Raw genomic sequence first — 12,227 nt, forward strand, 5'->3', positions numbered from 1 at the left:
GTCCCGATCAAGGATAGAAGACAAGAAAAGATGATCTGTCTACCAAACCTCAACACAAACCGGTACATGAGGATCGATTCAGTAAAATGAAGTAATGTTATGTTCTCTATAATATCAATATGGAAAGATAGCATACTAATTTATTTATGGTACAAGAAAAATTATACGGGTGAAACTTATAATAACAGTTTAATGTAGGTAGCCCTGCTCGATGTCTGAGTCAACGATTACCTCTGAGCAGTTCAATATGTCATAACAGTTTAGACTTTAGTTCCAGATGACAGCAGTAGAGTATATTATACACTATAGTGTATTTGACTTAAAGCAATCTCCTACGAAAGCGCTCTCACTTAGAAGACATGCGTACTCTCTGAACTCTGAAGGTCACTTTCTGTGTCTTTAAGCTGCTACAGTACTAGTGACGATTCCCACTTCCCAGCTACTGTTTTCACTCGTACGTTATTCTGTTGTCGTTACTCGGTAACCTGTTATTTTTTGTCCTCGTTACATTTGTAACAGCGACAGGCATGTAACTGTGACAAAGTAACTGCAACGTTATTTTTCAGCTATCTCTAGTCCAAGAGTTCATCAGTGCTGATCCCAAAGACTCTCACAATGAACGACGAATGAACTGTACGATTGTACTGCGTAGACATAATATACTCAGCCACGTACAATGCTGTGGCTATGCTTGCGCTTTGACTCCGCAGGCGATGATCGTATGCTGTTCAGCTACAGTGACATGGTTACGACACAGACCGTGAAGGCTCGGCGAAGTTATCCCAGTTACTCTCGATCACTGCGGGGATACCCGAGTTGGAAATGGCGGCAGAAAATATTGAAAGAAAGAGCACCTCACCGAATCTGACTCGTGATGCAAGTCGCTCGCAATTTAGAGGCTATATATTATCATCGGACGCCTGACAAGTTTTAAATACTATTTTCAGGACATCAGTGAACAGGGAAAGCCACATAACACAACAACACTGCAAAATCAAGCATTAAACTTGTTGAATTATGTAAATATATTATGTTTGCTGACTGAATGACTTTTTTAAATGGAAATTCTGTCATTTCCATCCAAAGAATTGTAAATCGTAGCTTTTACGTTTAAACCGCGTATCACTGTAAACTTTAACTCAAAAATTGTAAGGTATCAGTTTTCTTTGTATGTATAATTATAAGAAAATAAAACTATGGCAGTTTATACAGAGTGCAGTATAAATTTTAACTGGAATATCCTGAAAAGGTCTGTTTTTCTTTTCTTTTCTTTTTAATTTTATAAATACTGTACCCCAATCAACATTTCGGTGAGTAGTGGAGGAGAGCTTCGTAGCACAATCGAACGTTACTGCTCCACTTACCTGCTAAGTGTGTTAGCTCTTCCACTTCACTGTGACGTATGCTTGTTACGTAAGCTGCCCGCATTTACGTCAGACCAGCCCGGCCGCACTGGGCTAGCCTCAACGGACGCCCAGCTGAGCTACTCTGCTTTAGAAAAACTGAACTGACAACGACTACTGAGCAACTGGGACTTAGCACACATTAACATTTAGAGAATATTAGCAGCTGTGAGCTTCCATTCGGGAGATAATGGCTTCGAACCAAGACAAATGAATACGCAGGTAAAAGAAAGAAAAATAAACTTGAAGGAAAACAATTTACTTACGACACTTTAGAAAGTACTGCAGAATGAAAGGAATGTTCTATTCAGTGCCACGGAGAGTCATCAAAGTCAGCGTTCTGGAGTTCAATTAATGTACCTAAATCGATCGTCCCTGGAAATCACAGTCACCAGTTATTTCCAGATCCAGGAACAAAAACCTGAGGAAACAAGAACAAAAATAAATAAATAAATAAATAAATAAATAAATAAATAAATAAATAAATAAATAAATAAATAAATAAATAAATAAATAAAATGAAACATATTTTACAAGGAAATTTAGTTGAGGCTAAGAAATAAATGCACGTAATGAAATTGCCTTCGGCTAAACGGTAAGTTGAAATGCCTAAAATAAATAACTAAATCAATAAATAAATTAAAAAACATAAACTATATAAATAAATAAAGTAAAAATTAAATGTTCGCTCGCTCACTGGATGAATCGTCATCGTACTGGCCTTCGGTTGACAGGGCCCTGGGTTGGATTTCCGACAGGATAATGGTTTTTACGTTCCACTAATTTTACGGTTTTCGGAGACGCCAAGGTGCCACAATTTTGTCCTGCAGGGGTTCTTTTTTGTGCCAGTAAATCTACCGACCCGTGGCTGACAAATTTGAGCACCTTCAAATAACACCGGACTGAGCCTGGATCGAACTTTCCAAGGTGGGCCAGCGCCTGAACCGTCTGAGCCACTCATCCCGGCTGATTTCGTACCGGGTCGATGATTTTAACTGCATATGGTTTCTGTCTACTGCCATTTCTTGCTGGATGCAGTACTTCTGCATCTGTCACTTGGCACAGGCCAGAGCATAATGTAGCTTCCACCCAGTCCCAGTTTCATCCATGGCTGTGACAATATGGAAGTTGCTCGAATATGGGTGGTGCTAAGTTATGATTAAGGCTCGTAAACTGAGTAAAAATCCTTTTTTTGCTTTAGTGATCGAAGACGAGGCCCAACATAATACTGTATATGTTCATTCTGGGTCATTGCAGTCCAGAAAACTGTGGGTTTTATTTGTATTTTTTTTTACCTCTTTGGCTTTTTTGACTTATTGGTACTTTTTTGCCTGTTTTTAGGTTTCAACGGCTTTTCTTCAACTTCTTTTGACTACATTTATACTGCCCCATTCTCAATTTGAATCATTAGTTCATCCATTACTTCTTAAACACCTTTTCTCCAATAAATACATAGTAAGCACATATTTGAACCATATCTGAAAAGAGAGAAAATGAAATGAAAATGCTGCTAGGGGCTTTTCGTCGCACCGACACAGATAGGTCTTATGGCGACGATAGGAAAGGCGTAGGAGTTAGAAAGAAGCGGCCGTGACCTTAATTAAGGTACAGTCCCAGCATTTGCTTGGTGTGAAAATGGGAAACCATGGAAAACCATCTTCAGGGCTGCCGACAGTGGGATTCGAACCCACTATCTCCCGGATCGAAGCTCACAGCCGCTTCTAACCGCACGGCCAACTCGCCCGATGAAATGAAAATGAAATGAAAAATGAAACTAGTGGTTGAAGAAACCAGGGGTATCAAATTACATGCAAGATAAGTAAAATACTGAAAGGAGAAAATTTTGATGCGAGTGTTTCTGAAGGGGAAGATTTCACTTGCTTTAAGTATGAACCCTTAATATTCGTTGATGTGGAGAGACGTTTCTCGATGTTTCGCAACGTGCTGTCTGAAAACCGACGATCCTTAACAGCTAAGAACCTGGAGATGACTACTGTGAGATACTGCAAGGCCAACTGAGGTAAGGTAGATTTCCGAATTCCAATTTCTGTAACCCAAGTGTGGTTAAGCCAAATACATAATTCTTCAGTTATAGGCTACTAATTTCAATTTCTTTCTCGAGGATGTCCATTGCGGATTCGCTGAATTCATTCTAGACGAAAAAAAGTTTTTCTTCCTAAATTCTGATAGTACATTTTTTAAACAAAAAAGCAATTCATTTCATTTTCATTTTCATTAATCTAAAAGTAGGATAATGTATGGAAGAAGACTTATTTCACTCATATTTCTACGCTGCATTTTTCATACCATCAGAATTTTGTATTTTTAAACATTATATTCCTAGTTAAATATGCATCATCATCAGTTTGCCCTTCCAGCGAGCCGGGTAGGGTGTTTGAAAACTAGCGTCTTCCAAAGTTGCCTATATTCAAAAAGATTTTGTTGCTTATGACAGATTCCGAATTCCATCCTCTTCTCTCCACGTCTTCCCTCAGTTGGTCCATCCATCTTCTTCTTGGTCTTCCGGCTGGTCTTCTACCTGTTATTCTCTTCTCCAAATAAGCACATGGTAACCTTGTGCTATTCATTCGTTTAACATGCCCAAACCATTTAAGTCTCATTTAGACCTAGGTTAGATCGGATCTCCATTTTTCACATGATCAAGTCGTGTCTTTTGGAAGGCAGTTCTAAGAAATGACATTTCACAGGCTTGAATCCTAATACAATCCTTCGATGTTAGCGTGCAGGTTTCCACAGAATATCTAACTGAAACTAAAATTATGAATGAATTTGGATCGCATTTTTACGTCCTCTTTCCCAATTTTAGGTCGTTATTTGGATATTTTTTATCTTTTAAAAGGTATATTTTAGGCATTTTATGGGTCTTCAACTTCCGAGCACTACTTTAACATTCAGAACACAGTGAGTGTTATGAAAGGTGTCGCTCATAGGGTCGATTATGCTGCAATAACACTTTCTGGCCCAATGAGGAAAGCAATGACAAACTACCTCACTCCTCAACTTGCCTAGTACGCCTCATTTTAGCGCCACCGTCGGCTTTTGCGGTTTCCTCGTAACCCCATAAACTTTGGTGGTGCTATTTGAGGATCCACCCAGCCTTTGGGTTGATGACCAAACAGACATGACCGATTCCTCTGACTCGGGGACTGTGTTCATCGCAGTTCACTTCTCTTCTACACCACGCTACCAACCACGACAAAAAAATCACGCAATAGTGAATACGTTCTTGCATATGGGGTAGGCGTAAGGAAGGGCACCGGCTGTAAAACTGAACCATACTCACACCAAGTGTCGAACCAATACACTGGGAAAAGATCGGGAAGAAGATGGGGTTCCCTATAAGGGCAGATGTTTATGAATGAAATGAAAATGTAGATTTTTATTTTTACTCCGGACACGTCCTAGTTCGTGAACTATGGGCAACGTCCTTTATTTCAAACAAGTTCTGTTGTCCCGTCTAAATCTCTACCACTTACCTTTACATATCTTACATCGTCGCTTTGATATTCCTCTCCTTCTCTTACTCTCATAGCCGAATCCATTAGTTCGAGGTAACCTATCCTCCTCCATTCGCCTCACTTAACCCCACCATCGAAGCCGGATTATTTGAGCAGCTTCTATTATTATTATTATTATTATTATTATTATTATTATTATTATTATTATTATTATTAAGTACATAAACATAGACAATAATAACAACCATATTCAGCCAAAGCTAACAAACTGTGCGGTTTCAAATATCACTCCTCGGAGTTGGTAAACAAGCACAGTGGTCCTGCTCCCGAGCAGACGTGACGAAGAACGTTCCGGTACGTGCCACATGAAGCGGCTAGCCTGACCTTGTGTTGGACTCCACCCACACACCAGCAGCTGCTCAGCCGCAACAACTTCGTCGACCACAATACGGAGAGCAGCGTTCCACGGCTTCAAATTACAATCCGAGGACGGTAGTGATACTGAATGTAAACTTTGCTGGCATAACCCAAGCCGAATGCCTCTTTAAAGGGACAGCACACACCTGTTCTCTATAAACGCTGTCCTGCTGCTGTTATAATATTTTTTGGTTAGACAACTGAACTGATAAAGCACGTGCTATCGCGACGAAGAAGGAAGATATTGGCGAGGAAGATATTGCACATACCTCGTTGACTTAGAAATTACTAGGAATTTATCATTAGTATATCTGTTACAGCCGCCTCTGTAGTGTAGTGGTTAGTGTGCTTAGCTGCCACCCCCAAGGCCTGGGTTCGATTCCTGGCTCTGCCGCAAAAATATGAAGTGGTACGAGGGCTGGAATGGGGTTCACTCGGTCAACTGAGTAGAAGGGGGTTCGATTCCCGCCTCAGCCATCTTCGATGTAGTTTTCCGCAGTTTCTCACTTCTCCTCTGAGCAAATGCCGGGATGGTACCTAACTTAAGGCCACGGCCGCTTCCTTCCCTCTTCCTTGTCTATCCCTTCCAATCTGCACCCACCCCCCGCCCAAAAGGCCCCAGTTCAGTATAGCAGCTACTAGCACGGCAAGGTACTAGTCCTCCTCCCTTAGAGGTGGGATCCCTCGACGAGTCCGATGGAAAAACCAACCCTGGAGAGTAAACGGATTAAGAAAGAAAGAAAGATATCTGTTACACAGGTTCATTTTCAAAGTCTTGGTCCACAAGCAATGATCTATTCACCTTCGCTCTTCAAGCTTGGAGTCATTGGTCTTTATCACGTGCGTGCACAGTTCGTGGTTATGTCCTCTACAGAATTCCCCATTTTATTTGACAGGACCAAGGATTGATGATGATGCTTCTTGTTTAAAGGGGCCTAACATCGAGGTCATCGGCCCCTAATGGTACGAAATGAAATTTAAAAAAAAACAAATTCATCCACTGACCAAAATAAAATAAAAAGTCATGAAAAATAAATGGATGGACATGAACCCAACAAAAAACAAAAAACAAATAAACAAAAAAACAGTGGATCAGACACAAAAAAGATCGTAAATAATAGTATTACTGACCAAGGGACCACTTATAAAGCAGAATGATGCTTGATGTCTAAAGGGGTGCAAAATCCATGTCTGAGGCCCCACAGAATGGTACATGTCGCGAGTAAAGTAGAACCAAGGTATTTGTCATGTTGGGGTACTAATCAAAAGTAGCGAAGACTCACGGTGTTCCACACAAGATGGTACTACTCACAAGTATTGTACTTCGTACAGGGAGCGCAGACCTATGGTGTTTCACACACAATGGCGCCACTCACAGCCAACGCAAACCGATGAGGCTCCTCACCTAGGTGTACTAATCACGGGCGCCGGTATTCCCGTGATGTTCCTCACATAGTGGGCACCAATCACAGGCAACGCAGACCGACGGTGTCATTCATATAGCGGTACAACTCGCAGGCCACCCCAAGGCCCGCGGAGTTGCTCACATGGGTACGACGCACGGGTACTGGAAACCCCCAGACCAGCCTCTTTACTGCTACTAATCACAAACCACTTTCGTACCTAATTTATTGGTACTACTCGCAAGTACAGGCAACCCATGGTGTTGCCCGCATGATGGTACGAATCAAAAGTAGTTTCATGGTTCTAATTCAATCATCCCTTGGTCGCCCCTTGTAGTCGCCTCACACGACAGGCAGGGGATACCGTGGGTGTATTCTTCATCTGCGTCCCCCACCCACAGGGGTAGTGTGTTTGATCCGCGAGAGGTATTTTATTTCCCTCAAGTCCGCCGGCAAGCCGGTTAGGACCCCCCTATCCGCCACCTGGGACGCACCACATGGGAGTATCACCTCTCCCCCTGCTACGCCAGCGTAGTAGGTTCGTAGGGACCAAGGATTTGCCGCAAGATATTTTGTTCTTTGATTTCCAGTTTATCAGATGTTTCTTTTTCATAGCGAGGCATGCCGCTGTATGCATAGTCTCTGGACGGATGATCTTGCAGTAGTGTCTGAGCTTGGCATTGCGGTATGTAGATTACAGAAGTCTATGTGCGCCGTTCCTATTTTGCTGAGGCGAGGGCTTCTTTTTCCGAGATTCTGAATATGCCAATGCCCTTCGGGGCTGTTGTGCCTGGCGTTTTTGTGTTTGTTTGTTTGTTTGTTTGTTTGTTTCTCTACCATTCGCTAAGGTAACCTACTTGAACTTTTCCGTTCGCTTTATTCTGGGTGTCGGGTCGATGTTTCGGCATGAACGAAGGTTCATCAAAGGAGATCTGAACGCGCCGGTCGCTTGCCTTTGACGTTGGCTGATTTGCTTGTCACCAGTGTCCAGGGAATCGCGGAAGATCACAAGGTCACCCGCGAAAATTACTATCATCATCATCATCATCATATATCCTACATGAAAAGAGTGAGGATGTTTTTTTAAACAAACAGTTGGGACGATGGCTAGGAGGAATTAATAACGAACAGTATCTATCACTTATCCCTCAAGTTAGGAATGACTATTTCGATGAGGTCGAGCTTGTGAACTTCATAATGAGGTACTAGCTACGGAATTCTAGGTTAGGTAGTGTACACGTTGTAAGACTCTATTAAATTGCATAGTTCTTAACATTACTCCAGAAATGCGACGGGGAAGTCACCATACTTCTTTTCTCATGTGAAGACTGGGTTAGGGAATTTTCATTGTAATGGTAGGCTCTTTTGCCTACCATCAATCACAGTCAAGTTGGAGAATTTTCGTCATAATGGCAGACACTCACTCTCCACATGCCCTTTTATAACCTCAGAGAGACTGGTTTTTCCAGCTGAAATCAACACAGGTCATTACAATGTCATTAGCAGGAATGTTGCTATTAAATGACGAACTTTTGTGAGAGAGATTTTTTTATTGCTGGCATGTGAGGAGTCGCACTGCGACGCCCGAGTGCGGGAATTTCGCTTCATCCTGTATATATATTACATGGCGGTTATTCTGAATACTGAACGAATGGTTTGCTATTCCAGTAGTATCTAGGAGAAGAATGGACTCGACCAGGAGGGGTAATGGTCAGACGATATCCTCGTCCCCAGGCGAAAGATCGAAAGTGTTACTATAACTGTATTCACAATGTATTTACACGCCCAGTCATCTAGCATCGGGAACTTCTGAGCGAGGTTGCACAAACCACTTAACCCTCTTTTAGAAAGGAATTCCATAGTGAAATATCAGGTGATTGTTATTCTGGGTACTTGAAGGGAACAAATGGTTCGCTATTCCAGCTGTTACGGCATCAGACTTTTAGTACAACTAGGTGTTGGAATGTTGGATATTTTTTTAATATATATATATATTTGTTTCGTACAGTAGTGTTGCTGTGCCTTCGTTTTATCTACATAATGAGCTGATCTAGGTTGTGGGCAACGTAGAATACGACGAACAATTTCAGCTCTCAAGAAATACCTGCTCAAGAAATACCTCTGACCCTCGAAGTCCCAGATAATGATTTACCCTTCAGTTAACAAATATATATTTGCCGAGAGTGTTGCCTGGAACGGATATATTTTTACTCGGCAGGTAAGTTACCTGCTTCTTTACCTGTAGATGGTATAACCAGCCCCAGGAGTTTTCTCAACCTGAGGTTTGACGGGGGGAAGCTAACACAGGAGGCTTCCAGGGATTTGTCCAATCCTGTCTGAAAATGGATACTCGTGAGAGATTCACCCTTTTTGAAGATTTCAGCCATATCTGGTGAGGAAACGTCTGTGAACATTACGAATTCGACACGTTCCATTTATCCAAAAGTTTGCCCTTGTAATTACATACAGCAGTCGCCTGGAAAGCATACATCAACATACGTCTTCTGTGCCAACTATTTTTATAATAACAATGTTAATAAAATAATTTAGAGTGCCTGTCATTAGCCGACGAGAATTGGCGACGCCTGCTCTTAACAGCGAGTAAGTGTGGTGGGAGGTAGTGGCGTAGTGTGTGTTATAAGAATTCTGGGGGCAAGAGAATGAACTATTTTACGGTTCAAATCCTACAACCCAGCTGGAATCAAATCTGGTACCACGAGACTGGAGACGAAGATGCTGGCGATCCAGCCATGTATCCAGATATGATTTATGTTAAAAGGAGCAGAAAATCCCGTAGCTTTTTTCCTCAAATTAAACAATTACTACCATTATCTTCATAGGGGCTAAAATTAATAAGGTATTACGTTTCTCAAATGCTCAGAGGAATGGTTATAAGTCTCACTTTTGACTTCACGTGAAACTTCATAGCGAGTTGACTGCTGTGGAAATTATAATATTGATTATGGGGTACAAGTATCTGATAGTGATAACATGTTTCTCGTAGTTAAACTGCAACATTGTCGATGTTATTAATACCCAATTTACAAAGAATGTGTAGTGTGGTTGAAACCACAGCGTATCTTAAGCTGTAATTCAGCCCTGAATTTTTCCAGATGAGAGGCCTTCTAGTTCATGTTTTATATACAGTTTACTGACCTCATCTTGCCCTAGAGAACCGGAGAGACTGTGCTAGACTACAACATCGAGTCTCGGTTTTTCTACCTCAGCCAGAGTAGCAATTATTTGAGTCGCTTATCCGAACAAAAAGTACATCATTAGCAATGATGAAAGATCGCTCATAAAAAGAAAATCTCTTGGCTCAACGCCAGTTGGTCTAGGAAATACAGTCGTTATATTACATATCATTAGCAGAGACCCTAGTCCACAACTTTCTTTCCACGGAACTAACAGCTGAATCTGGGATTATTTCCACTCCCATTTTTCAAAACCCTTCCTGTAATTTTATCTTCCGATCTTTAGTGGTCAATGCTTAATGTTTTCTGCCCACGATGGTATTACAGGTTTTTGAAGCGGACAGAGCTTTTCATTGTACCATTGTCCGACTCGTTGGCTGAACGGTAAATGTACTGGCCTTCGGTTCAGAGGGTCCCGGGTTCGATTCTCGGCTGGGTCGGGGATTTTAACCTTAATTGGTTAATTCCAATGACACGGAGGCTGGGTGTATGTGTTATCATCATCATCATTTAATCCTCATCATGACGTCCAGGTCGCCTACGGGAGTCAAATAGAAAGACCTGCACCTGGCGAGCCGAACCCGTCCTGGGATATCCCGGCACTAAAAGCCATACGACATTTCATTTCCTTGTACCATTTTTCACGGTTTTTTAAGCTTTATTCGGTATTTTCGTCCACTGACTTACGTATTTCCTTACGCCATACAATACATAGAGGTTCTAAGAATGACCATCATCTCTGTCAGTGGCTAAGTTTTTTACTTCGGCCCGAGATCTTCCAAGGACTTCTTCAATGGTAAATTTTCAGATTCTCCTTGGCCACCTTTGCGTTTGAGTCCCTTGTGAATTTCAACCTGGAGCCACATATTCCATTGCTCCAACCATTTTACGCATCTCTTTACTTTGTCACTGATCCGTTAGTTTCCACTACAATTTCTTGGTTATGATTTCAGGCCATCCTACGGTGAAAATCCGGCGCAAGCAACGGCTGACGAACACCTCGAGTTAGTGGTAGACGGAAGTTATGACTTTGCAGATTTCATACGCATAAAACAAAACTGCTTTTACAAAGGCATTGACCTTTCTCCAGACGGGACAAAAGCCGAACGAAATAGTCACTGGAATCCTTCCTTTCCAGACTGTGACTGTGTGTCATTATACTACTGTCTATCTATCCATCTATCTACTGTATCTATCTATAATAAAAGGAAGTGTTTGTCTGTCTATGTGTGCGCGATGCCCAGCCAAATCTACGGCGCGCAGTGATCTGAAATTTTGAACATAGGTAGATGGAACGGGGTCCGAATGCACCTCGAAGAAATGACGCTGTTAGTGTCATTAGCAAATCAACTTTTACGGTTTAATACCATCTAACGCGGTTGAATTAATAAACACGGGCGAAGCCGCGGGCACATGCTAGTAATAATAAAACAAATCAAACCAAACCTCATGGCGCAAAAACCCTGAAAGGCCATGGCCTACCAAGCGACCGCTGCTCAGCTCGAAGGCCTGCAGATTACGAGGTTGCATGTTGTCAGCACGATGAATCCTCCGGACCGTTATTCTTGGCTTTCTAGACCGAGACCGCAATCTCACCGTCAGATAGCTCCTCAATTGTAATCACGTAGGCTGAGTGGATTTCGAACCGACCCTCAGATCCAAATACGTCAGCTTCGTGTCGGCAGATTTACTGGCACGTAACAGAACTCCTGCGGGACAAACTTCCGCCACCTCGGCGTCTACGAAAACCGTAAAGTGGGACGTTAAGCCAATAACATTATTATTAAGTTTAGGTTGAAAGTGTTTGTTCACAACGAATGAATTCAAATTATAACCAAAAGACCCGCAATTAGAATAAACATTTCACCGTTTTGAAGATGCCAATTTCCCTTTTTTAAATGCAAAACTGGTAATATGCAGAAGATCTCATTCCAGGATTTCTCTTTACAAATAGCTCGTGCGGAAAAGAAACTATTAAAATGTACAGGAATTCCATTTTTGACGTTTTTAACGTCACTTAAAACATACTCTCAAACATGTGTTAGCACACACTCAAGAACCTGGGAATACCGGCACATGCACATGCCAATCGTTCTAACTAGCGATTTCAAATGATTCTTAGAGTTTATGCGAACATAATTCAAATTAAGCTCATGTTCTGATCTTAAAACCTACAACATTGAATGGACCTGTATTCTGTGGGAATGTAGATATACCAGGTTTAGAGCGCTCTTCATATTATACAGTAGGCCTAGTTATCATAAGCCTGATTTGTAGGTGATTATATAAACATATTTTTTATCAAACTCTTTGTAGTTTATTCGCTTTACG

At 41.7% G+C, this 12,227-nt stretch overlaps 1 protein-coding gene across 1 annotated transcript in view; it reads right to left on the minus strand.

Annotated features, from left to right (window-relative positions):
- kek5 (kekkon 5) overlaps positions 1 to 12,227 on the minus strand; it is a 392,502-nt gene that overhangs the window by 184,564 nt on the left and 195,711 nt on the right. Inside the window, exon 3 of the mRNA XM_067143405.2 lies at positions 1,670 to 1,824. The gene's annotated coding sequence lies outside the window, so the exon portion shown is untranslated. The remainder of the gene's footprint in view (positions 1 to 1,669; positions 1,825 to 12,227) is intronic.

This window comes from Anabrus simplex, chromosome 3, assembly GCF_040414725.1.
Source record: "Anabrus simplex isolate iqAnaSimp1 chromosome 3, ASM4041472v1, whole genome shotgun sequence".
In the NCBI taxonomy this organism is placed as follows: Eukaryota; Metazoa; Arthropoda; class Insecta; order Orthoptera; family Tettigoniidae; genus Anabrus; species Anabrus simplex.